The sequence below is a fragment of the Anomaloglossus baeobatrachus genome, chromosome 2, assembly GCF_048569485.1.
Source record: "Anomaloglossus baeobatrachus isolate aAnoBae1 chromosome 2, aAnoBae1.hap1, whole genome shotgun sequence".
Classification (NCBI taxonomy): domain Eukaryota; kingdom Metazoa; phylum Chordata; class Amphibia; order Anura; family Aromobatidae; genus Anomaloglossus; species Anomaloglossus baeobatrachus.
The window spans coordinates 653679108-653706036 of NC_134354.1; the positions used below are offsets into that span (position 1 = coordinate 653679108).

Consider the following 26929-nt stretch of genomic DNA (forward strand, 5'->3'; position numbering starts at 1 on the left):
CTTCAAGCTATCTCCACCTTTGGCTACATTCACATGACTGTTCCGTTTTTGCGGTCCGCAAAACATGGTCCGTTTTTTTTCACGGATGCATCCGTATGACATCCGTTCTGTATACGGTCCGTGTGCCTTCCTTTTTTTTTTGCAGACCGCAAAAAACGGAAACAGCTACAAAGATAAATAGATGGGTAGATATAGAGATAGATAGATATAGTGACAGAGAGATAGAGGGATTGAAGGATGAATAAATGGAGAGAGATAGATAATAGATGAGAAAGACTTATAATGTCCTACTCCCCCTGCATATTCTAAACTGGCAACCTTTGGTGACATTTATGTGGCACTAAAGGTTGCTTAGCATTGTATTTAGCCAAAAAAAAAAAAAAAAATAAAATAAAAATAAATAAAAAAAAAAACGACGTGGGGTCCCCCCTATCTTTTTGTAGCTAGCTAAGGTAAAGCAGATAGCTGCAGCCTTCAGACCACAGCAGGCAGCTTCATCTTGGCTGTTATTTTACATTAAATAAATAATTTAAAACAAAATACGTGGGGTCCCCCCCAAATTGGATCACCAGCCAAGGTAAAGTGGACATCTGTGGTCTGGTATTCTCAGACTAGGGAGGTCCACCGTTATTGGACACTCCCCAGCCTAAAAATAGCAGGCCACACCCGCCCCAGAAGTGGCGCATCTGTGAAGCTCAATTGTCCCAGGGACATCGATCCACCTTCAGGGACGTCACAGGGACTTCTTTTAATATATGGCAAGGCAACAGGTATGTCGGTTTCTGTATAATATGTGTCGTGACGCCACTCACTGCTTGCGGTCAGGAATATGGGTGACCGCCACTGCAGGTTTAACGAGCATCTGGGGCTGATAGAGTCTGCAGTCGGATGGTGTGGCCTCCCGTGAGTGAGGCAGGCCCCCGGGGCTTGGGTGTGTAGGTTAGTGGGTCCAAGAATAATCTAGTCAGAGTCCAAAATGTCTTTCAACTGATCTTTACTCACTTTAGTTGTTTTGTGAGGTACCCGGGCGATGCTGAGATTAACCAGGTTGAAACCAGGAGCTCCTTCAGGCCGGTCTGAGGGTAACCATTAACTCGCCTTCCTTACACTTCTCTGTTCGGATAACCCCTGACTTGAAGTACTGTGGGGGTTCATCCAGGGAGTCGCTACTGCCTTTTCTCCCTTTTTGGCCCATTTGCCGGCAGCGTGGACCAAGTGAGATGGCTCCAGGCTCAATCCCCTTATGGGCCCCTTTGTTGCTGCTGAGGCTCGGACTCTAGATGGTTGGTGAGGGACTTGAAGTTCCCCTCACCGGCAGGTTTAGCAGATCAATAAATGGACGTCTACTCTAGGGACCTGTTCCCCGTGCGTGCCTAATCACCAGCAGTCCCCGTACTCGACTGACTCTCTCTCTGTCTTTCTGACTGACTGGCTGGTAACCGTTCTCCCCCACTAACTGCTACTTCACGTGCAGGGTCTGACTAGCATGAGCGCGCGCATCTGCGTCTCCTAGCAACCACCGCTCACCACTACCAGACTGGCAAGCTCCACTCCTTTCCTTACAGCCTCTGCATCTTAGCTCCCATCCCCTCCACTACACCCCTTGATGAGAATTGAAGGCTAGTCTTCTCTAAAGACTACCCAAGGGTCCCATCTAATGGTGTGGGAGACCTGGTTGCTATGCGTCTGTGCGTGCACACCTCTTTCCGGCCTTTAGAACTACCTGGAAGCACTGTCCCAGCATGGGTGCAGTACTCCGTGGTGCCTGACCAGGTCAGGGGCGCCACACATCCATTAGATGTGCCAATCCTGGCACTTTGCCCCAACCCATCCCGTTCCCTGGTGCGGTGGCAAACGGGGTAATATATGGGGTTGATGCCAGATGTGTAATGTCACCTGGCATCAAGCCCTGGGGTTAGTGATGTCACGCGTCTATCAGATACCCAACATCAATAACCCAGTCAGTAAATAAAGATTTGAAAAAAACCCACTCCCCAAAACATTCCCTCTTTCACCAATTTATTGAAAAGAACAATCAAATCCAGGTCCGGCGTAATCCAATAAGAGGGTCTCACGACGATCCATACTCACTGTCCCAGTCAATGAAGAATAGAATGTTCCCCATTGGCTGGGAGAGCAGTGCAGTGACCTGAGCTAATATCAATAGGTCAGCCCAGGTCACTGCAGGGGATGATGAGCGCTGCCATCAGGAGGTTGGATGAGATCATTACTAGCGGTGAGGTCACGGGCTTCCGTGATACTGCTGAGAACGCGGCGGGCATAGAAGTCAGTGACAGCGCTGACGTCAGGAGTGCAGGAGATCGTCGCAGCAGGTAATGAACTCATCTAACCTCCTGACAGCAGCACTAGTCATCCCCGCAGCTGCCCGCACTGCAGTGGGAGAAGCTGCTGATACTGCAGAGCGGGCAGACACTGACACACTGCAGTGCGGGGCTGGCAGGGAGCGGGACACAGACTGCACTGGCACCCACCGGAGGTCACACGGAAGTGCTTCCGTGCGGCTTCCAGGGATTTTGTGGGCACATTGACTTGTATTGAGTCACGGTCCGTTATTACGGAACAGAATAGGACATGTTCCATAATAACGGAACAGACATACGGCATCCGATGTGCTTTTTTGTAGGATCGGATGCACACGGAAGTCCTTTAGTGTGCCATCCGATCCTACACAAAAGATATTGAAAAGATGGTCCTGTCTGTGGGTCTGCAAAAAAAAAAAAACAAAAAAAAAAAACAGGAACTGACCAGGACTAACGGAACGGTCATGTGAATGAGCCCTTTCTCTGGCTCTATGAAGCCAGATCTGTAGGGAAGGGTGGAGACAAAGGCAAAACAAGCAAGTGGGAAGGTGAATTTAAAGGATTGACTCCGCTGTGATGCCCCAAGTGCCTGTACTTATGTGGCGCCCCTGACCTGGTCAGGCACCACTGAGTACTGCACCCATGCTGGGGACAGTACAATACAGGTAATCCAGAAGGCTGACCGAGGTGTGACTACACAGGCGCATAGTGATCAGGTCTCACACATGTACCTTTGAGAGGACCCCTGGGGATCCCAGGAGGGGGTAAAAGCCTCCACCTCCACTTGAGGAGTGGAGGGGGCGAAGCCTCCATCTCCACTCAAGGGGTGTGGTAGAGAGCCTGGTTGCTAGGTGACGTAGGCAGGCACAAGGGGAAAAGAGAAGGAGGAGTAAACAGTCTGAAGCAGAGTGTGGAGGAGTGAGGAGCATGGAAGTGGAGCTCAGACAGGAGCAGCAGTGCAGGTCCCACGAGTGAGCCAGTTTAGTGCAGCAGCTCAGGAAGAGCAGAAGCAGACCCTGGAGCTGTTGCAGTCTAACAGCGTCCGCGCAGTGACTACCGACGGGGGAGAACGGTCACCTGGTAGTGCTGCCCGAACACCACACACAGCTGGAGAGAGAGCAGTGTAGTGGAAAGTAAGGAGACTGTCAGGGAGTACCAGGCCCAAACGGGCGGCAGATCCCGGTGCGGGGATAGATCCACCTTTCCTTGCTAAACCTGCCGGTGTGGGGCCCTTAAAGCCCACGCCACAACACCACAAAAGCCGCAGCCACGTAGCCACAGTTAGGGCCCATAGTTCACAGGAGGCAAGCAGCTGGAGTGATCTGGTCCAGGCGACAAGCAAACGGCAAACAAACGAGGGGAGCAGCTACTTCCCTGGGTGACCCCCATAGGGACTAAAAGTCGGGGTTACCACAAACCACAGAAGGGCTAAGGAAGGCGAGTCGGTAGCCACCCTCATCAGTCAGCCTGAAGGACACCTGGTTCCAGCCTGGTTCATCCCAGCTACGCCCGGGTTACTCACCCTGCCATCAACAGCGAGTAAAACCCCTGAAAGACATTCTGCTTGTGTGGAGTTATTCTGCGCCTTGTGGTTCTACACACCTACACAGGGCCCTGGGGCTTGCCTCACTCTCAGGAGGCTATTACAACTGGCTGCACCCACCATCAGCCCCAGGCATCCCTTAATCTGCAGTGGCGGTCTCCACTGACCGCAATTCTGAGAGTGGCGTCACGACAATCCTAGAAGAAGGTTTCCTACCTGTGACAAGATCCAGCTGCGTGGAGTCCCTGAAGGTAATGCACCGACACTGCACTTGTGGGGCTTCACACTTAGTTTACACAGTCACTGTGCAGATCCAGACAGAAGAGGGCACATATGCAAAAACAGAGAATATAGAGATCATTGCTGTTCAGTAACTCAGAGTAAGGGCATGGTGCAATCTGATAAAACATCGGCCTGCACTCGCAGCAGTGTAAAACTATGGAGCGGTGTCCATCTCCGATTGATTTCTCTGGCCATATCGGCCTGAGAAATTAATTGCAGCACACTGCGTTTGGCAGCGATTCTCGGCTCACACCCTCCCATACAAGTCTATGGGAGCATGTGAAACATCATACTGAACTCGCATATCATCCGACCGCAGTGCGATGTAAGCACAGACAGACAGCGGAGGAGATTGTGAGAAAGTGCCCTCTCCCTCTTCTCCGCAGCTGTGATACCATTGCATTACAGTTACATGATCCTTGGCTGACGCTCGCACCAATGGGTCATTAGTATATCACTTCCGATGCTCTCGCATCGGAAGCTATGAGCAAGTGGAACCGTACCCTGAGACAGACACTGTTTTCTGCTTTGGAGGTGGAAGTGGGCTCCCTTAACTCATGGGAACCTCTGTGACTGCCCAGATTACACCAAAGTCATGTTCACCGCTGGGTGCCTCCATATTGAATGTCTAGAAATAAGCCACAATGAACAGTTTCTGTTGCTTGTTATCTTGACAGGGATTCAATGTACACTCAGTGCACACTACCGGCAGCACTCAATCTGTGCTGCTTTACATATGTACAAATGTAGTCAGTAAAGTATCAGGTTGAGTGCCAGCTTACCCCATCATGACCAGCTTGTTTTTACAGATGCATTCCCAACTCCCCCCTTCCCTTTACCCCTTCTTTTAAAGGACATGCTCACACTAGCATATATCTCGGACAATTGCAATGCGTGAAAAAAGGAAAAAAAGGGGATTGCATTAGTGACCCGTGTTAGTTGTTTGTTGTTTTTTTTTTTTTTTTTTTTTTTTAAGATGTATTAAGGAAAATTACAAAAAAAAAATAAAAAAAATTCCGAGTGATGAAACTGGGCTTTTTTTCAGTGCCTTTAAAAGGATTTGAACTTGTGATTATTTTATTGCTTGTGCTACACACATATATATATATATATATATAATTTTACACATGCATACTCTTTAGCAGAAAATTGCTCTCTTATGAAGCCACGGGCTGTGATTTATCAGAGAATTAGGATGGCAGTCATGGCCTTAAGCAGGCTCCCCAGATGACATGAAATCCAATGGGCACCCCAGGATTGCTTCAGGAGGGGAGACGGGGAGGCCGTGCTGTGAACAGAGCTAGCTCTGGTTGCTGTTGTTGTAGAAAGATGGTGTCTTTGTAACACTGCCAAATCCTACAGGTATGATATGAGCTCAGCTCCTGACATACATTTGGAAGGACCCCTGTAAAAAAAAAAAACTGTATGGAGGCCTCCTTCAGACGTACTGAGTCCTCACGTAGACCCATTAAAATCATTGGGTTTGCGCACACGTCCGTGTGTTCCACACAACAACAAATCAATTTTTCCTGGCAGCACGGAAGTGACATGGCCGGCACACGGCTATGATCCGTGTATACTGGAGAAAATATGTGTCACTTAAAAATAAAGAATTTTTATATATTTACCTGACTTTGGCACAGCTGCCTCCAGCGTTGCTGTTGCTTCCGGGCCCGCTCATTATGCTCATGCATATTTCACTGCACTCAGTGCAGACTCGGAAGTAATAGCAGCGCCGGAGACAGGCAAGTATACAAGTTCATGCTGTCTGTGTGATACCCAGATGTCACATGTAGAATACACACACACACACACACACACACACACACACACACACACACACGTGTTTGTGTTTTGTACAGATGTGTAAAGGATGCTTCACAGGGTTTTTAGTACATTTTTAAACACCCTATTCTATTGATCTGAATACCTGTAATATTACATAACCAAGACAATTAGAAAAGAGCAAAGAAAGCAATCAAGGCTCAAAGACTACAGGCTGTGATCTCGTTAAAACCATTAGAAATTAAATTTAGTTAACATATTGGAAAATTGGATAATATTATAAAAAGGGGAAGCATTATTATTCAACCTGAAATACGTCTCCAAAGGGGGTCCCACTGCTTAGGTTTCATTCACACTGTGGCTTCTGAGCGCAGCAGCCCTGCACTATCTGATCTTTTCACCTTACAATCAAGGACATAGCAGCCGATCATAATGGCCACATGATTTTGAAGGTGAAACAGCTGTTTCCTTACAACATTAACTATAGTTCAGGGAAACCGTTAAGAAGCCGCTGCCTGGGAACATAGGATCTTAGATTCAAAACTAATCAAACTTAGTTTGCATATGGATACAATACAAAAAGTGTTAAAAATCTATAGTATTACACAAAAGTAGAAGCCACAAAAAGCAGAGACGTAAGGATTCCATGTCTGGAAGTCCATACATCAGCTGGTCAGTGTATATATAAGTATGAATGGTGCCGGAATAGGGAACGCACTTACCTTTGGAGATAGGGTCTTCTTAGGGCCTCAGCCTGGAATCCGTGTAATAACCTAGTTTGGGAGGAGAGAAGAAAGAATCTGCTGATTGGATAAACTGAACATGACTTTTAACACAGCAGGTGCTGGAATAAATTAGGTTGTTCTACTTATTAAAGAATAAATACAGACAACCATACCAATACTAAGCTATAAAAAGGAAATGCAAACCAACTCCAAAAACGGCGACATTGGAAACTAGTCTTGTTTGCTTCTGTTAATTATTACTGATCTGTGAGCTTTAAACAACGATCATTCATTTCTAAAGCTGGGTTTACACACTGCAACATCTCAAACGACATCGCTGTAACGTCACCGGTTTTGTGACGCAATAGCGATGTTGTTTGCGATGTTGCAGTGTGTGAAACCTATCAGCGACCCGGCCCCTGCTGTGAAGTTGTAATTGTTACAAATCGTTCAGGACCATTCCTAGGTCCTTTGTTTCCCGCTGTGCAGCATGAAGTTTCAGTGTGTGAAGACTTTGCAGCGACTTTGTTAGCAACTTCCCTTTCAAAAGGCTGCTTATCAACGTCCCCAAACAACCAGCTAGGTCGTTCTGCAGGTCCGGATCGCTGTTGAGTTGTTGGCCAGGTTTGCCTGTTTGAACGCTCACCAGAGACTTAGCAGAGACTTAGGGAGGTCGCTATTGCGTCACCAAACCGGTGACGTTACAGCGATGTCCTTTGCGATGTTGCAGTGTGTAAACCCAGCTTAAGGATTTACTCACACCAATTACAGATCTTATCCTTTTCATACTGGCATCGGCACTACTGAACACATATTTCATCCATATACAATGACAATTTTTGTCCTGAAGGAAGAATCTTTGCAAACTGCAATTTTTTTTTTAATTTAATTTCTGATTGTGTTTGTATCTTTTCACAAATTGTTTATCTGAATAGAACCATTGACTTTAGGCCCCTTTCACACGTCAGTGATTCTGGTACGTTTGTGCTTTTTTTTAAACGTACCAGAATCACGGACATACGCAAACCCATTATAATGAATGGGTCTGCTCACACGTCAGTGATTTGTCACTGCACGTGTCTCCGTGCAGCGTACCCGCGTGTGTCCATTTTTTTCTGGCATCACTGATGTTCCACGGACCACGCAGTGGTGTGGTCCGTGAAACACGTGCCAGAAAAAAACTTGCTTTTAAAATAATAAACATTTTAACTCACGTACCAGAATCACTGACGTGTGAAAGGGGCCTAAGTGCAATCACGGGCCATGGAGAACGGAGCCCGGATTGCACTTAGACAACCCACGTGTGCCGTGATTTTCGGCACATGCAGGGACATGTGCGTGTTTTACACGCCAGTGAAAAACGTCTGTTTTTCACTGACATGTGAAACGGGCCTAAGGCTGTGTGCGCATGTTATGTAATTTCATGCGTTTACGCTGCATATTGCACTGCAATGTAAACACATGCGTCCTGCGTCCCCTGCACAATCTATGAAGATTGTGCATAATCCATTTGCACGTTGCGTTTGAGAGCGCAGTGATTTGCATGCTGAAATTTTGATCCAAATCGCTGCGCTCAAAAAAGTAACATGTCACTTATTTGGTGCGCTTTGGATGCTGCTCCCACTCTGTCTATGGGAGAGGCAGCATCCAGAGCGCATGAAATCGGCATTTATTCTGCAGAGACTCTGCATCCATTACGCAGTGTTTCTGCAGGGATTTGAAACGCACATGCACTGCCAAATCGCTGCAGAAATTTCAGTATGGACACTACGCAACGTGCGCACATAGCCTAATAGGGTCAATATTCAGTCTGAGTTGCAGATGCTGATAATACGGACCAAGTATGGATGGGCTTCTCCGCTGCTCCTGCTCTATGTTGACCTGGCTGGAGCGGTGACATCACAATTATAGCGATCACTGGGCTCTGCAGTATCATGCCAAAATTATTAACATGACCGCCAATCTCGGTGGTTGGTGGCGGTGGTCATGTGCTGTAATTGTGACGTCACAGCATCAACTGTCAATACAGAGCAGGAGCAAAACAATGCGGCAGTGGGCAAGTAAGGGTACTTTCACACTTGCGTTCAGCGCAGTCCGTCACTATGAAGAATAGCGCAGTCCGGTAACGCACTGCGCTATTCTCCATAGACTTGTATGGACGACGCACTGTAATGCAAGTGTCAGCGTTGCATCCGCTGGACGACGCATCGTCGTTATTTTTACGCTGCATCGGGTGGAGGGAACACAGCATGTAACGTTTTTTTGAGTGGCGGAAACCTTTATTTTTCACTGCGCATGCTCATTTTTTTTTTTTAAATCACAGAAACTTTATTTTGTTTCTCGGTGGCCGAACGTTCAGCTGAGCACCCGGCCGCCGGCCTGTGAGAGCGCTCAGCTGAGCGCCTGGCCGCCGGCATGTGAGAGCGCTCAGCTGAGCGCCCGGCAGCTGGCATGTGAGAGTGATCAGCTGAGCGTTCACAATAGTCTGCTGCCGGTAAAACTGTAAAGAAGAATAAAAAAAAAAGCCTTCCATTGTTTTGTACGATCCGTTGCATCTGTTGTGCCATTATATGCAACGCATCCGTTGCATCCGTCACACAACGCAATGCAACGGATGCCGTTCAACGCAAGTGTGAAACTAGCCTAATACTGATTTTCTGATTTGTACATAGAGATTGCCTTTAGGCTACCATAAATAAAAAAATCTAGAAATCCACTTTATGACAATCTGAACAGCCAAGTCTCTGACGTCGTGCAATTAGCTGTTGTACTTTTTAGATTCCTTGTAAATTTTGATTTGTTTCAGGGGGACATCTGTTCCACCCATAAAACTATGCGGCAAGTTGTAAAAGATGTGCACAATATCAACAGCAGTGCTGTGCCACTGCGGTCTTTTAACTGCTCTTTATAGGGAACCTGTTATGTGAAAAAACACTAAGAACCTGTAGATATGGGGTTAATCTGCAGGTTAATTGCATTTGGAACCTGCCCGACGCCTGCAATTCAAACCCCGCTGCCAGGAGGAAAAGAGCTTTAGGCTATGTGCGCACGTTGCGTAAATACATGCAGTTACGCTGCGCTTTGTAGCGCAGCGTAACTGCATGCGTCCTGCGTCCCCTGCACAGTCTATGGAGATTGTGCAGGGGCCGTGCGCACGTGGCGTTTTAGAGCGCAGCGCTTCGGCTACTGCCGAAGCGCTGCGTAAAACGAAGTGACATGTCACTTCTTTCCTGCGCTTTGCCGGCAGCTCCTGCTATGTCTATGGCAGGAGCTGCAGGCAGAGCGCATGGAATCGGCTTCACTACGGACTTTTCTGCAGCGATTTAAAGCGCACATGTGCTCTTCAGATCACTGCAGAAATTTCTGCAGTGGACTGTACGCAACGTGCGCACATAGCCTTAGGGTGCGACCGCACTCTGCTTTTTACCTGCTTTTCTGCTGCTTTTTCAACATGTCAATTGTTTTTGCCATTTGGGTTTTGCACTGCAAAGCTGAGTTTTTGACCAAAGTTCTGCCACAAAAAGGCTGCAGTTTGAACTGCATATGACTCGCCCACCCCAGGGCTATGGGACACCCGGTGCCGGGCCGGACTAGTCCGGTGGTAGTCAGTGGTGGCTGGGCCCGGCTCCGTGGCCCTGGTGGGTGTCAGTAAAATATGTGGCTGATGACTTTAAGTTTGTATTCGTGACGCCACCTGTGGTATGCGGCTATTAAGCCGCCGCTGCTGTGTAAGGCCTCCGGGGTGATGAAGTGGCAGCAATGGTGATACTGCTCCCCACAGGTGGAGCGGTGCCCCGGGACACAGTTGGTGCTTGTGGAAGTCTATGGTGTTGTGTGACTAACACGGTGCAGGGCCGACAAGCAATGAAAGAAACAGGCACAAACAGTAGTCTCTTTACCTTCTCCTCTTTTACTCGGCAGAAACTTAGTCCAGGGAGACCGTCACAGATGGTAGAGATGGTCCGGCCGGCCTGGAAGTGCCTGGGGTGATCTTTGGCCAGTTGAGTATGAGGCCTACTCCTTAATCTTTCTTTGCTGTTTAGGACACTGCACTTTGGGTTCGCAATTGCCCTCTTGCTGCTGGGACTTGTTGTTCGTCCCTTTTTCTGTGTGGTAGACTGCGCAGGCCCTCTCTGGTGCTTCTCTGCTGGATTCTACACCGGGCCCTTGGAATGCAGCTGTACCTTCAGATTACTTCTGGGCCAGGGGCTTGCAGCTCTCCTGCCCTCCGGATTCAGCTACCAGGGATGGATTTTATGCCCTGGCAACCACAGACTCCGATGTCCGAGTCTCTGCTGTGCCTCTCTGCACCTCTTGCTTCACTGGGCCAAGCTATCCCAGCTCTAGGCCCCAGTTCTACAAGGCAGCACTACTCTGCGTCTGTCCTCCTTCACTCCTGTCTACAGACTAACCACTACTTCCTCCCTCCAGCCAGACTTAAAGAATGCTCCCTGAAGTTCCAGGTTCAGAGCTCCCCCTGCTGGCCGGAGGGAGAACTGTGTTGGGTGTTAACTTACTGGCCAATAGATCTCCCAATTACCTCCAGGCTCAGCATTAACCCTTTGGGAGGGCAATGCTGTTGTGGCGACCAGGTCCTGGGGCGCCACACATAGTGCGGACAAGAAACCCAAATTCCCATAGACTTTGCTTGAAAAGCAGAACACATCCATTTTGGCATTAAACGGAGCAGTTGAAAAAGCAGCAAAAAAGCAGGTAAAAAGCAAAGTGCGGTCGCACCCTAAATCTTGCTAGCATCATTCCGGTTTCAGTCACAGGGCGCTGGTGCGGGTTCAGTCACCGCTCTGTGTATGAAGAGTGGCAGCTGTAATTGCATCCCCCACACTGACTGACAGCAGGTTCTTAGGCTGAGTGGCTGTTAGTCAGTGCTGGGGGGCGGTTATAGCTGCAACTTTCAATACACAAAGTGGTGACTGAACCTGTATTGGTGCCACCCCCATGACTGAAATCAGAACGTTGCCAGGAGGATTGAAGTTCTTTTTTTCCTGATAGCGGGGTTTGAATTGGCGCCAGGCAGGTTCCAAATTCTATTAACCTGTAGATTAACCCCATATCTACAGGTAAATAGCGTTTTTTCAAGTGACAGGTTCCCTTTAAAACAATCACTTAATTCTGACCCTACAGCATGTGAACACAGCCCAATGGTTGTTCAGTTACTGTTTGATAAATAAGTTAAACAAATGCTCTGTATGGTCTCAACACGCATGTTTTGCACGGACATGTAAAAAGTGGGTATGGAGAAGGAACTTTCTGCTCACCTGTGCCAGTCGCTACTGTCCATGGTGCTGATGTCTTCTGATCTTCGGTCTCCGACCTTGCTGACTCCCCGCTGCTGCTGCTTCCGGCCCGAAGTGCAGTGAATATGCAATGAGCATAATGAGCGGGGGTCGGAAGCAAGTGACAGCAGTGGCAGAGACAGCAGCGCTGGAGAAGGTTAGTATGGAAATTAATTTTATTTCACAAAACGTGGTGTTCTCCAGTATGTGTCACACTGATGTCACACGGATCACAGCCGTGCGGTCTGTGTGACACCCGTGCTGCCCGAGAAAAATGGACATGTCTACGTGTGGAGCACACGGACACATGTATGCTCCACGGTCTATGGGAAAACATGCATTACTGCGAAAACCCATGGGTCTACATGTGCCAGTGTCTCTGGTATGTGTGAAAACGAACGTCACACGTACCGGAGACACGGATGTGTGAAGGAGGCCTAAGGCTGTGTGCACAACAGAAATCCTCCTCAACAAATCTATGTGAGCATAGCATTGGAGAGTTTTTGGAAAAATGTTTTAATTTCCTATTTTTTTATTTTTTTTTAAGTATTTATGATGGAATTTGGAAAAGATTTTCCTGAAACTTACAGCCTTTTGAGCAGACATTGCCTAGTTTGGAGTGGATTCTATCAGAACCTCTTCATAGAAGTGACACATTTTTATCGTTTGTTCCACCACGTATTTTTCAAAACCTGAAGCAGAAAAAAAACAAACACACAGAACACTGAACATATAAGTGCTTTTACAATAGAAATGAATAGGAAAAGTTTTTTTAAGTGGTTTTTCAGATTTTTTATTTCTTTTAAGGAGGACCCAATTAAAAAAAGATTCTAAACAAACTATATACACATACCATCAGGGAGTGCTCATACAATTTTTTTTTTGTTTGCTAAGGTTTTGCAGCAGAAACTAACCAAGGTTAAGTTTCAACAAGCAGTTTTTGACGCTGCGTATTTTTGTTGCACAACGTATGTAGTATTTTACAGTTCCAGCAGAGTGAATGGGATCTAAAGAAAAACTGAAACGCTCTGCCTCCATAAAAATGTTGTCTTACGCACACGTCCTAACTAGTGATGAGCGAGCATGCTTGTAACTACTCGGTACTCGCACGAGTATCGCTGTACTCGGGCTGCTCGGCGGGGACCGAGTAATCTCGCGATACTCGTGCTGTACTCGTGGTCTTCATTTCTGCATGTTGGCGCTCTTTTGAGAGCCAGCCCTCATGCAGGGATTGGCTGGCAGACCACTGCAATGCCACAGCCCTGTTAGTTGTGGAATTGCAGTGATTGGCCGGCCTGCACAGCGTGACCGAGCCTTTATACCGGCCGGCGCGCTGTGCTCTGCTCACAGCTATCCAGACAGTCAGTGCAGGGAGAGTGTCGCTGATTCAGGGAAAGCTTTGCGGCCCTTTATAGCTTTTTCAGTTGCAGGGCTGCAAACAGTGTGACCAAAAGTCCTTCTCAGGACTATTCTAGTTGTATACAGGCAGGCAGGGTATAGCCAGGTCGGAGTACAGTAGCAGAGTCCTTCTCAGGACTATTGTTGCTATATACAGGCAGGGTATAGCCAGGTCTGAATACAGGCTAGTGACCAGAAGAGTCCTTGTCAGGACTATTGTACCAGTATACAGGCAGGCAGGCAGGCAGGGTAGTGGTGACCGTATACCAGCCTTCATCATATCTGGGGCTGGTGTACACAGTGTAAAACAGTCCAGATAGTGTCTGACTTGTCTGTAATTGTCGCTCCCCAAAAAAACCTGTTAGGTTCTTATTGCGTCCGTGCTTGGTTTTTAAAACCGCACGTGTGTGCCTGTTGGTGGCAGCGTACAGGTGCACTTGTGTGCAATTTCCACAAACTTTGATATAACGCACAAGTAGTGAATATACACGTCAGCAGTGCACAGCATTGCAAAATGCGCAAGGGCATTGGCAAGGAACAAGGAAGTGGACGTGATGGTGGTGCAGGCAGAGGCCGAGGTCGTGGGCAAGCTCTAATTTCGCCACAACAAAGGGCCACATCTAGTCGCTCGCACGTCCTGTCCCAAATTCTTAGGGACCGCAGCAGTACACCGCTCTTGAACCAAGACCAGTGTCAACAGGTTGTTAGTTGGATAGCAGATAATGCTTCCAGTCAGATTGGCACCACCACAAACACTCTGTCTTCCACACGGTCAAGTGTCAGTAGCCGTGATACTGCACCGCACATTTCTGAACCTGATCCTCCTTCCTACCACCAGGCTGAGTACACGTCCTCTTCGGACATTAATGATCCCACACTTGGACACTCGGAAGAGCTGTTCACGTTTCCATTCACACATTCTGGCCTCTAGCCAGCTCATATTGAAGTGGGTCATGAGGAGATCGTCTGTACAGATGGCCAAATATTTGAGCAGCCACGTTCTCACGAAGTTGGCAACGTGTCTCAACAAGTGGTGGACGATGATGAGACACAATTGTCAGGAAGTCAGGAGGAGGAGCAGGGTGCGGAAGAGGAAGACGACGTGGTGGATGATCCAGTAACTGACCCAACCTGGCAGGAGGATATGCAGAGCGAGGACAGCAGTGCACAGGGGGAGGGAGGCGTAGCATCACAACAGGCAGTAAGAAGCAGGGTGGTGGCCCCAGGCAGAAGTCAGGCAACCGTTCCCCGGAACAACACGACGACACAAGGTGCCTGTACAAATGTTAGGTCTTCCCGAGTCTGGCAGTTTTTTAAGTTGGATCCAGATGATTCAAAAAAGGCCATTTGCAACACCTGCCGTGCCAGCATCAGCAGGGGTACCAAAACTAGCAGCCTGACCACCACCAGCATGATCAGGCACATGTCAGCCAAGCACCCGACTTTGTGGGAAGTACAACAGAGTCGAGGAGCAGTGCTTGCTGATGTCACTGCTACGTCTTCGCTGGTTGTGCATGCGAGCCAATCCCCTGTCCATGCTGCCTGCGAACAAGCCTCCTCCACTCCTGCACCTGCAGTTGCCTACGCAGAAAGAACACCATCATCAAGCACGTCCTTGTCCCAGCGCAGCGTTCAGTTATCCATTCAGCAAACCTTTGAACGCAGGCGCAAATACACTGCCAACACCCCACATGCCACAGTTCTAAATGCTAACATTTCGCGACTGCTTGCGCTGGAAATGTTGCCTTTTAGGCTGGTGGAGACAGAAGCATTCCGTGACCTGATGGCGGCAGCTGTCCCACGTTACTCGGTCCCCAGCCGCCACTATTTCTCCCGGTGTGCCGTCCCCGCGTTGCATAACCACGTGTCACAAAACATCACACGTGCCCTGAACAACGCTGTTTCACCCAAGGTCCACCTAACCACAGACACGTGGACAAGTGCTTGTGGGCAAGGCCGCTACATCTCGTTGACGGCACACTGGGTTAATATTGTGGAAGCTGGGACCCAGTCTGAGCGAGGGACGGAACACGTCCTTCCCACACCAAGGTTTGCAGGCCCTACCTCAGTCAGTGTTTCACCCACACTCTACAGCTCCGGAATGTCATGCTCTTCAGCCTCCTCCTCCTCCTGCGCATCCTCATCCACTGTACCCTCCACACCAGTCACAAGCTGGAAGCACTGCAGCACTGCCTCGGCGAAGCGGCAACAGGCTGTGCTGAAGCTAATCTGCATAGGTGACAAACCCCACAATGCAGAAGAGCTGTGGACAGCTCTGAAACAGCAGGCAGATCACTGGCTCACACCTCTGAACCTAAAGCCAGGAAAGGTCGTGTGTGACAATGGCCGGAACCTGGTGGCGGCTTTGAGGCGAGGCCAGCTGACACATGTTCCATGCGTGGCCCATGTGCTCAACCTCGTGGTTCAGCGGTTTCTAAAGTCATACCCAGAGCTGTCTGATCTGCTGGTAAAAGTTCGCCGCCTGTCTGCACATTTTCGAAAGTCACCTACTGCTTCAGCCGGCCTTGCCGGCTTTCAGCGCAGTTTGCATCTTCCGGCTCACAGACTGGTGTGTGATGTCCCCACGCGTTGGAATTCAACTCTGCACATGTTGGTCAGGATATGTGAGCAGAAGAGGGCAGTTGTTGAGTACCTGCATCACCTAAGCCGTCGGGAAATGGGTCAAACTCCACACATAACACCTGAGGAGTGGAGATGGATGTCAGACCTATGTACCATCCTCCAAAACTTTGAGGACTCCACCAAGATGGTGAGTGGTGATGACGCCATTATTAGCGTCACCATACCGCTACTCTGCCTTCTAAAACGGTCTCTGCTGAAAAACAAACATGATGCATTGCAGGCGGAGCGCGATGAGTTGCAGCAAGAAACAGTAGTGGGTGTGGGTGATAACACACAGCCCAGCCTCGTCTCATCACAACGTGCAGTGGAGGACTATGACGAGGAGGAGGATGAAGACATGGAGCAACTCTCCGGCCAAATTGAGGATATGACATGCACACCAGTCATATCCTCGGTTCAGCGTGGCTGGCCAGAGGACAGGGTAGATGAGGAGGAGGAGGAGGAGGAGGAGGAGGACAGCATGTTCAGTCATCTTGTTGGTCAGGCTACTGAAGTCCTGGCTGTTAAGAGTCTGGCGCACATGGCTGACTTTATGGTAAGCTGCCTGTCTCGTGACCCTCGCGTTAAGAACATCTTGGCCGACAATCATTACTGGTTGGTAACACTGTTAGACCCACGCTACAAGGAGAACTTTTTGTCTCTTATTCCCGTGGAGGAGAGGTCAACCAAAATGCAGCAGTTCCGGAAGGCCATAGTCACGGAAGTAGGCAAAGCATTCCCCTCACAAAACGCTAGCGGCATAGGTCAGGAATCAGTGGACAACCGAGGCGTACAGCCGAGAGAGGCACAAGTCCAATCCGCCAGAGGTAGGGGAACAGTCTTTAAGATGTGGGACAGTTTTCTCAGCCCCTCACGTACCACAGCCCCTGAGGTGCGGGGTAGTGCCACAAGAAATCCTAAGTTTGCCCAGATGCTGAAGGAGTACCTTGCAGATCGAACAACTGTACTCCGACATTCCTCTGTGCCTTACAATTATTGGGTATCCAAGCTGGACACGTGGCATGAATTGGCTCTCTACGCCTTGGAAGTCCTGGCCTGCCCTGCTGCTAGCGTTTTGTCAGAGCGTGTTTTTAGTGCCGCAGGTGGAATCATTACAGATAAACGCACCCGCCTGTCAACTGAAAATGCTGACAGGCTGACTCTGATCAAGATGAACAAGGGTTGGATTGGGCCAGACTTCACCACACCACCAGCAAATGAGAGCGGAATTTAAAGTTTGCCATGTACCTCCACTCACCCATGGGTACACACTTCTGGACTTTGGATAATCGCTGGACTGCTCCTCCTTCTCCTCATGCGCCACCATGATGATGACCGTTACAAATTGCAATACTTAGGCCTTTGTTTCAGGTATACCCCCAGTGGTAAATTTTTTCGCCCATTCTTTGCAGAATGGACATTACAACGACAGGAGACCCGCTCCTTTGCAATGGGAACAATGTTTTGAGGCCCTCATGCACGTCTCTACCCAGGGACAACGTGGAGCCTCCCAATTTTTGGCTGCCCTGCCTAAGGGCTATACTATAATACACCCACTTCCTGACAATGGACACTTAATGTTTTGAGGCCCTCATGCACGTCTCTACCCAGGAACAACGTGGAGCCTCCCAATTTTTGGCTGCCCTGCCTAAGGGCTATACTACAATAGACCCACTTCCTTACAATGGGCACTTCAGGTTTACAGGCCATCATGCACGTCTCTATCCAGGGACAATGTGGAGCCTCCCAATTTTTGGCTGCCCTGCCTAAGGGCTATACTATAATACACCCACTTCCTGACAATGGACACTTAATGTTTTGAGGCCCTCATGCACGTCTCTACCCAGGGACAACGTGGAGCCTCCCAATTTTTGGCTGCCCTGCCTAAGGGCTATACTACAATAGACCCACTTCCTTACAATGGGCACTTCAGGTTTACAGGCCATCATGCACGTCTCTATCCAGGGACAACGTGGAGCCTCCCAATTTTTGGCTGCCCTGGCAAAGGGCTATACCAAAATAGACCCACTTCCTTACAATGGGCACTTCAGGTTTACAGGCCATCATGCACGTCTCTATCCAGGGACAATGTGGAGCCTCCCAATTTTTGGCTGCCCTGCCTAAGGGCTATACTACAATAGACCCACTTCCTTACAATGGGCACTTCAGGTTTACAGGCCATCATGCACGTCTCTATCCAGGGACAATGTGGAGCCTCCCAATTTTTGGCTGCCCTGCCTAAGGGCTATACTACAATAAACCCACTTCCTTACAATGGGCACTTCAGGTTTACAGGCCATCATGCACGTCTCTATCCAGGGACAATGTGGAGCCTCCCAATTTTTGGCTGCCCTGCCTAAGGGCTATACTATAATACACCCACTTCCTGACAATGGGCACTTCAGGTTTACAGGCCATCATGCACGTCTCTATCCAGGGACAATGTGGAGCCTCCCAATTTTTGGCTGCCCTGCCTAAGGGCTATACTACAATAGACCCACTTCCTTACAATGGGCACTTCAGGTTTACAGGCCATCATGCACGTCTCTATCCAGGGACAACGTGGAGCCTCCCAATTTTTGGCTGCCCTGGCAAAGGGCTATACTAAAATAGACCCACTTCCTTACAATGGGCACTTCAGGTTTACAGGCCATCATGCACGTCTCTATCCAGGGACAATGTGGAGCCTCCCAATTTTTGGCTGCCCTGCCTAAGGGCTATACTACAATAGACCCACTTCCTTACAATGGGCACTTCAGGTTTACAGGCCATCATGCACGTCTCTATCCAGGGACAATGTGGAGCCTCCCAATTTTTGGCTGCCCTGCCTAAGGGCTATACTATAATACACCCACTTCCTGACAATGGACACTTAATGTTTTGAGGCCCTCATGCACGTCTCTACCCAGGGACAACGTGGAGCCTCCCAATTTTTGGCTGCCCTGCCTAAGGGCTATACTACAATAGACCCACTTCCTTTCAATGGGCACTTCAGGTTTACAGGCCCTCATGCACGTCTGTATGCAGGGGCATTGGTGAACCTCACAATTTTGGACTGCCCTGGCAAAGGAAAATACTACAAAGACTCACTTCCTCAAAATGGGCACATTAGACTCAAGAGGCCTTCATGTACGTCTCTTCTCAGGGACATCGGAGTGCCACACAATGTTTTCACGTAAAATCTTTCATGTATTAATCTCAAAAAGTAACATACACCAGCTCTATCTCACTATTGGGTATGTGCCCTTAACATTTCCGCCATGAAAAATCATTTTGGGGTCATTTTGGAAGGTTTTCTGGTGAGTCCGTAAAAATGGCGTAAAACGCGGACAAAATTGTTCACAGCTGTGACTTTTCAGTGATAAATGCTTCAAGGGGTCTTCCCCATGCTGTTGCCATGTCATTTGAGCACTCTTCTGAGACTTTTGTGACATTTTTAGGGTTTCTCCATGCTGCCGGGGGGTCATTTCACAAAAATACTCGGGTCTCCCATAGGATAACATTGGGCTCGTTGCTCGGCCCGAGTACACGAGTATCTTGGGAGGCTCGGCCCGAGCTTCGAGCACCCGAGCTTTTTAGTACTCGCTCATCACTAGTCCTAACTCTTCAATCAATATTTGTGGTTTTTGATCTTGTAGTTTCTGGAGATTTTCCGCTACAAACACTCCAGAAAAAAAAACTACGAAAGGATATATACAAATGGTATCATTTTTTAGGCAAATTCTGCCTGGGACATGCATGAAAATGTGCAAAAAAGCAACAAAAAAAATAATTGCAGCTAAAAGAAGTGACCTGATCATCCTTCAGATTAATACTGCTTGAAATCCTCAACTATTTTATATCTAAAAAAATGTCTCCAGCTTAGTCGCTGCAAAAACAGCAAAAAACATGACAACAATGACTCTTCAGGAAAAACACAACCTACTTTATCATGAAGCATCTTTTGCTTCAAAAAACTATGTGTGTACACAAGCGCCCAAAAGACTGTGTACACATATAGGGGTATGAGAACCTGCCGGGTATTTCATGCAGAAGGCACTTCAAAAAACTGACCATTCTTCAGGTCTCTTAATTTCTCTATACTTTAGAATGTAAGGCCAGACTCACACTTGCGAGTGCCTCGCGTATAACTCGCGCGAGTCTCTCATGGAATCACCCGGCACGGACTCACACTCTCCGGACAGGAGCGTCTCGGCTGCATAGACATACATGCAACCGACCCGCTCCTGTCAAGTGAGTGTGAGTCCGTGTCGGGTGATTCCCTGAGAGACTCGCGCGAGTTATACGCGAGGCACTCGCAAGTGTGACTCTGGCCTAAGACAACGGGAAGGCTGAAAAGGAGTTTGTGGTTCAGTAAATGCAACTGGTTCTTAATTGTTGAATGTATTATTGAAGATGACCCAAAACCAATTAAAAAATGCTCAAAAAATAAAATGCCAGTGAAAAGAAACAACTAAGCAAGTGCTCGAGAAAAATCCAAAAATGACACTTCAGGACATAAAATGCTAATGTTTCTTGAAGCGTCTACTCTTCAAGAATTTGGTGAATTCACCCGAGCTTGTTTTGTGCCCATAACCTAAGGCCATGTGCGCACGTTGCGTTTTTTCATGCGTTTCCCGAGCGTTTTGAGCTGCAGCGTTTTAATGCAAAATTGCATGCTTTTGGATTTCCAGGCAAAGTCTATGGAAATGTGGGCTTTCTTGTGCGCACGATGCTTTTAAAAACGCAGCATTTTAGCTGCTTAAAATTTGGCAAAATCTCTGCGTTTGAAGCAGCAGCATGTCAATTGTTTTTGCCATTTTGGCAGCGTTTTGCTAACATTGAAGTCAATGAGAATTATCAAAACGCATCCTAAAAGTAAATCCTAGCGTTTTACATGCTTTTTTGATGCTTAACGCATGCTTTTTTGACAACATCAAAGCATGCGTTTTTGACATTATAGTGAGGGCAAGCAGTTTCTAATTGCCCTCACATCCATTCCGACTTTAAAAAATGAGTGAAACAATACTTTTACTTTATTTTGAACATATTCAATTGCTTTAATAATTTTCGGGCAATTATCATTATAGTGTATGATTTAAAGATTATAATTTTTTTTTCCAATTTTTTCCTACTGGTTGAATGTGCAAACTTTATTTAGTTGTGTATTTGTGTTGAAAACGCATCTCAATTTAAGCACTGAAACTGCATGTGTAAAACGCCGTAAAAACGCTATAAAAACGTTTGCTTATTTCCTGCGTTTATGTGGTGAAAACCAAATTTGACAATGACAAATTCTGCCAGAGGATGCGTTCATTTCTGCAAGGTACAGAACGCAACGTGCGCACATGGCCTTAGGGTATGTTCACACGATGTCCTACATATTGGAGTACCCACAAAGTACCTCAAACAGAATTAATTGCTTTGTTGCTAATGTTTTTCCTGAAGAGTCTCATTTAGTGTATACTAGGTAACTTTTTGTGGTGGCTTATCTACAGACTTTTTTCTTACTTCTATGTATAAGGCCTCTGCCACACATACGTGAAAATCACGCACGTGCCGCGAGACACGTATTTTCCCTGCGTGTTGCGTTTGGTTACTACATCCGTGTGGTATGGGTGCGAGCTGTGTGACACCTGTGATGCCAGAGAAAAACGGACATGTCAGCGTGAGAAACACACGGACACACGTAAGTACGGAACGGACACACGTTCCGTTCCAAAATACTTAAGTGTGTCCAAACCATCAAGAATACATAGGTCCACGTGTGTACGTGTCTCCGGTACGTGAGAAAACTGTCAAACACGTACCGGAGGCACGAACGTATGACAGAGGCCTAAACTAGTAAGCGGCTTCCAAGTGTAATGCACCTGAAGAAAGGTCAGGTCACTTGTTTTAATAGCTTTGTGACTTTGTAAACCTGAATTGGTTAAAAGATGGTCAAAAGACTGAACACATAAACAGCAAGTCGTTATTACATTGGATATGTTCATTCTTTTTAACGTTTTGATAGTGCTTTTTCAGGCAGGTTACAGTGCGCAACTACCTTAAAAAGACATAGTGTGCACATACATATATTTAATGCCCCATTCACACATCCATAAAAAAAAATGCACATTTGGCATGTTCCTGTTTCACCATCCGTGTGGCCATCCATGTGTACGTATGTGTCATGCGTGTGTGATTTATGTGCCATACATGTGCGCCATCCATTTGACATCCAGGTGACATGTACCAGAAAAAAACGCATAACACTGAAATTAATGATTTGGGTTTTTTTGTGTTAAAGCTGTGCAAAGATTGATAAATAGATAGATAGATTTTTACAGCTATTGATCAAATAAATAAATACAAAAAAACAACCTTAGGTTCCCCCCCAATTTTTGACACAATCCAGGGATTCTGCCAAAAAAGTTTATAGAGCATTGTCCTGACACTCCATAGACTTCACTTACAGTCATTTCCGGGACACGCTGTGCTGCATGAGACCCAGTCCTTCTGATGAACAGTGACATCAGTAACTTAACTGGAAAAACACAGAAGGAAATTTTGTGTCTAAACGGGCACTGGAACCACGTCAATACTCAATATATCAGAAACATGTCTGCATATATTAAAAAACTATTTTTAGTAAGTGAAAAAGTTTAAAAATCTTAAAAAACATAACACACAAAAAAAGGCAGTCCAAACATCCCAAAGGTCTCCCTAATATAAAGCATAATATGCACACAGGGAACAATCTGTCAAAAATAGCCAGAGTACAAAAGGGGATACTCAGAGTGGCACAGATCATATAGCTAAATCAGCATAAATTATCACAGATAACATATGTACAAGACACCTAGAGCATGCTCAAATAATGTTCATTATTATCAATATAATACCTGTACAAGGAAATATAAAGAGATAAATAACCCTAGATACCCGTAAAAAAGGGGAGTGATCGGGAGCCGGCGGCTGGCCCCACGCGTTACGCCAAGCAAACGTTAGGCTTCCTTCATAGACTTTGTTCATTGGAATCCCTGGACTACATCAGACCAGCTGGGAATTTTCTTTTCTTTTAAATAAAATGGTGAATGAGGTAAGTGTCTGTCTTGTTTTATTTTTCTGTGTTTGTATGTTTGTGTTTTTTTCAGATATCCTTTTTTGGACTATGACGAACATGTCTCCAGTACGCGTGAAAACGGACATCACATGTACTGGGAACACAGACATGTGAAGGGAGTAAAAGGTAAATGCGCATAACATCTTGTAATTTGGGCGAACCTGCCGAGTGTTTCATCCAGAAAATCCATCAGTGAAACACCGGTGATGATTTTCTTGAAGCGTGTTTTCGGTTGTATTCCGCAGTCACTTTGCCGCTTGCGTTTAGTATTTTCCTACTTGTATTGTACAAACTGGTGAGCGGTCATTTATTTTACCTACTTTGTATAATTGAAAACCTGAGGCAGTTAAAATAATCTCAAATGACTGAACATATGGACAGTAAGTCATTTTTACATAGTCATTTTTATTGTTTCTGTAGTTCTTTAGGTTTGTTATTAAGCTTACCTGGTTGAAAAATACGTTGTATGCACATGCCCCAAGAGTATGTGCACACAACCTATATTTCAGATGAATTCCTCTCCAAAACTCGCCTGAAGAGGCGCTAATAGGATGCTGAAATTAATCCACAAATGCATTGCTATGTTAAAAAGACATAATGTTCATATGTAAAGTTCAGTATTTTGAACATCTTTTTACCGCCTCAGGTTTAGGCCGGTTTCAGACGTCCGTGTTTAATCAGGTACCAGTCACACGCATGGTTATGGTCACACGTGTGTCATACGTGTGCTACACGTGTGCCATGCGTGTGTCACACATGTGACATCCGTGTTTGCATAAGTGTGACACATACCGGGTAAAACACGTGTTTCTGCAATAAAAAGATGTCCTATATTTACCTGTATCCAGCGATGCTGTCTTCTACTCTGCTGCGTCCCGCTCCTGACCCCCGCTCATTAGTTTCATTGATTATTCACTGCCAGAGGATTTGGAAGCCGGATCATCGCGGGGACAGCCGAGGACAGTACAGCCGAGGACAGCACCGCCGGGGACATCGCCGGTGACAGGTGAGTATATAGCAGTTTGTGTAGTGACATCCAGGGGGTCATCGGAGTTGCCAATAAACTCTCATGAACTCCTGGAAGTCACCATCGTGACACTCGCTGTGGCGCATTTGTCGCAGGGGTGTCATCAGGAGGTCATCAGAGTTCATTGGGAAATCCGATGACCTCCTGGACGTCCCTGCACACACACTGCTGGCAGGATACTCACCTGTCATTAGTGATGTCCATAGCAATGCTGTCCTCGGCGGTGCTGTCTCCAGTGCTGTCACCGTGATGCCCCTGCTCTCAGCTGCTCACTGCAGTGAATAATCAATGAAAATAATGAGCGGGGGTCAGGAGCGGGAGGCAGCAGAGCCGGAGACAGCATCGCTGGATACAGGTAAATATAGAAAATCTTTGTATTTGAAAACCCGTGTTTTCTCCGGTCCATGTCACACTGATGTCACATGGATCACATCAGTGTGCGGTCCGTGTGACACCCGTGCTGCTGAAGAAAAAACGGGCACGTCTCCGTGTGAAATAGCGGGGCCACACGGTCCGTGTGAAACACGGCCGTGTGAGTACACAATAGGGTAACATGGGTACGTGTGACATCCGTGTTAAAAAATGGATGTCACACGTACCTAAAACACAGACGTCTGAAACCAGCTTTATATAGAGGCAGAGTCGTTAAACAAAATGACCTGACCATTCTTCAGGCAGCTTCCACTTGTTTATTAAAAAAAAAAAAAGTTTCAGTAAAAAAAACCCCAGTTATAACTTCAGCAGTATACACCATAAAGAGTTTATCATTATATAGAAGGTGCAGACTAGCTGCATATTTCACACTTTGAATTGCAATGGGCAAAATTTGCATTAACATCTGCAATATTAATTGACAAGCAAATTTTCCACAAGCAAACATTTTGATTGTTAATCGGGTGATTGCCTGCCTGTTTATATGACTTGAAAACTAGTATTCCAAGCAAGGAATGTTTGTTCCCCAATTATTGGACCTGTTAAATGCATCAAAATACAGATTTAATTGATAGGAGGAAAGATAGGAAAGTAAATCAAGTCTGTGGATCAGGACCAGTGAGCGCCAAATAGTTGGCAGCTGCTTGCTTGACTAGACTGGCTATAGTGCTGCCACAATTCAATCACACATACCGTACACACCCCAGGGTAACTGAAGGCTTTGGATTATTTCTCATTTGTAGTAGATCAAATTTGCTGGCAAAACTTGGTGAACCTGAAGAATTTTAACCCCTTCACCACCCAGCCTAATTTCACCTTTCTGATCAGGCAAATTTTTTTAAGTCTGACTAGTATCAATTTATGAAGTAATAACTCTGGAACGCTTTACCGAATCCCAGTGATTCTGAGATAGTTTTTTCTTTTTTTCATGACATATTGTACTTTCCTGTTGGTGATATATTTAGGCCGATGTTTTTCGCGTTTATTTGTGAAAATATCCAAAATTTGGTGAAAATTTAGCAATCTTCAGTACACTGATACCCCATATGTGGTGTTTTGACACACGGCAGGGCTCGTAAGGGAAGAAGCGCCATTTGATGTTTTGTACGCAAAATTGTCTGGAATTATTAGCGGACGCAATGGCGCATTTGGCAAGCCCTTGATATGCACAAATAGTAGAGCTCCCCCCAAGTGACTCCATTTTGGAAACTAGACCCTTAACAAATTTATCTAAACATGTGGTGAGCATCTTGAACTCACAGGTGTTTCACAGAATTTTACAACGTTGAACCATGAAAATGAAATGTTTTTATTTTTTTCCCCACGAAAATGTTGCTTTATCACCAAATTTTTTCATTTTCACAAAGATATCAGGAGAAAATGGTCTGCAAAATTTGTTGTACAATTTCTCCTGAGTGCAATGATACCTCATATGTGGTGGGAACTACTGTTTATGTGTCGCCCAGAGATATGGGGTACCCGGTCCTGGACAGTACTTGTAATTGGGAATGTCACTTTGGGTGGTCGTTGCCCGGTCCCGTGCCCTGGGACCCTTTTGTAATGGGCGTATTTACAGGGGAGATAATAGTTTTTGTCATGTGATGCCACCTGCGGGTTGTGGTTAAGGATGGAGAACTGCCGCTGCTGAATGTGGGTACTCCCAGGGCTGGTGGTGATTGCAGCAATGGTGTTAGGCCCTCCGTAGGTAGGGCCGTGCCTGGGAGATGTAATGGGGGTAATAACGGAGACCACACTGGGTTGTCTTTAACAGTCTCTACTCACTGTGGACCTAGAGGTTGCAGGTTCAGGTCCCTTGGAGGACCAGTGGCAATGTAGTGACCTAGGCTGCTCTGTCCCCGGCACTCTCAGTTGATTGGGTCACCGTAGCGTGGAGCGTTTGGGGGCCTCGACTGTCCTTATTGGGGTACAGTCTCCTTCTCCGTACGGTGGGCAGTGCGGACCCTGTGGGGAGGTAAGTGTCCAAACCCCGATCCTAGTTTACTGCTGATGCCCCCGGATTATTTGGTTTGGTGAAGTCCGTGAAGGTGTCCTCACCGGGTAGGTATTTATCAAACCGTTTGAAACTGACGTTTGACCTAGAGCCCTGTGCCCTGTGCGTGCTCCGGTCCCAGCGATATCTCCGGTACTTGTCCTGGTGACCTCTCTCCTGTGCCCCCGGGTCACCGTTACACGGACCCAGCTAAGGCACGTCTGCACACCTCTTATGTGTGCCACTCGACTCTAGACTGACTGCTGACCCCTCCCACCAGGCTGGCTATACCCAGGTTCCTATGGCGACCATCCCCTTACATGGTTAACCCTCTATGCCCAGTGTGGAGTCAGTGGAGAACTAGGATTTTGGTCATGTTTTGGTGGAGTCGGCACTGGTACTCCAGGTCCCAGGGGGGTAGGTCCT

General features: G+C 47.0%; 1 protein-coding gene across 2 annotated transcripts in view; it reads right to left on the reverse strand.

Annotated features, from left to right (window-relative positions):
• LOC142290488 (retinol dehydrogenase 7-like) overlaps positions 1-6845 on the reverse strand; it is a 59957-nt gene extending 53112 nt beyond the window's left edge. The window contains exons 1-2 of one of the 2 annotated variants that reach the window (XM_075334447.1): positions 6830-6845; positions 6654-6704 (exon numbers count right to left, since the gene is read on the reverse strand). The gene's annotated coding sequence lies outside the window, so the exon portion shown is untranslated. Of the gene's footprint in view, positions 1-6653; positions 6768-6829 lie in introns of those variants that run through there. The other variant, XM_075334446.1, reaches the window with a different exon arrangement.
• Positions 6846-26929: the final 20084 nt, after the last annotated feature.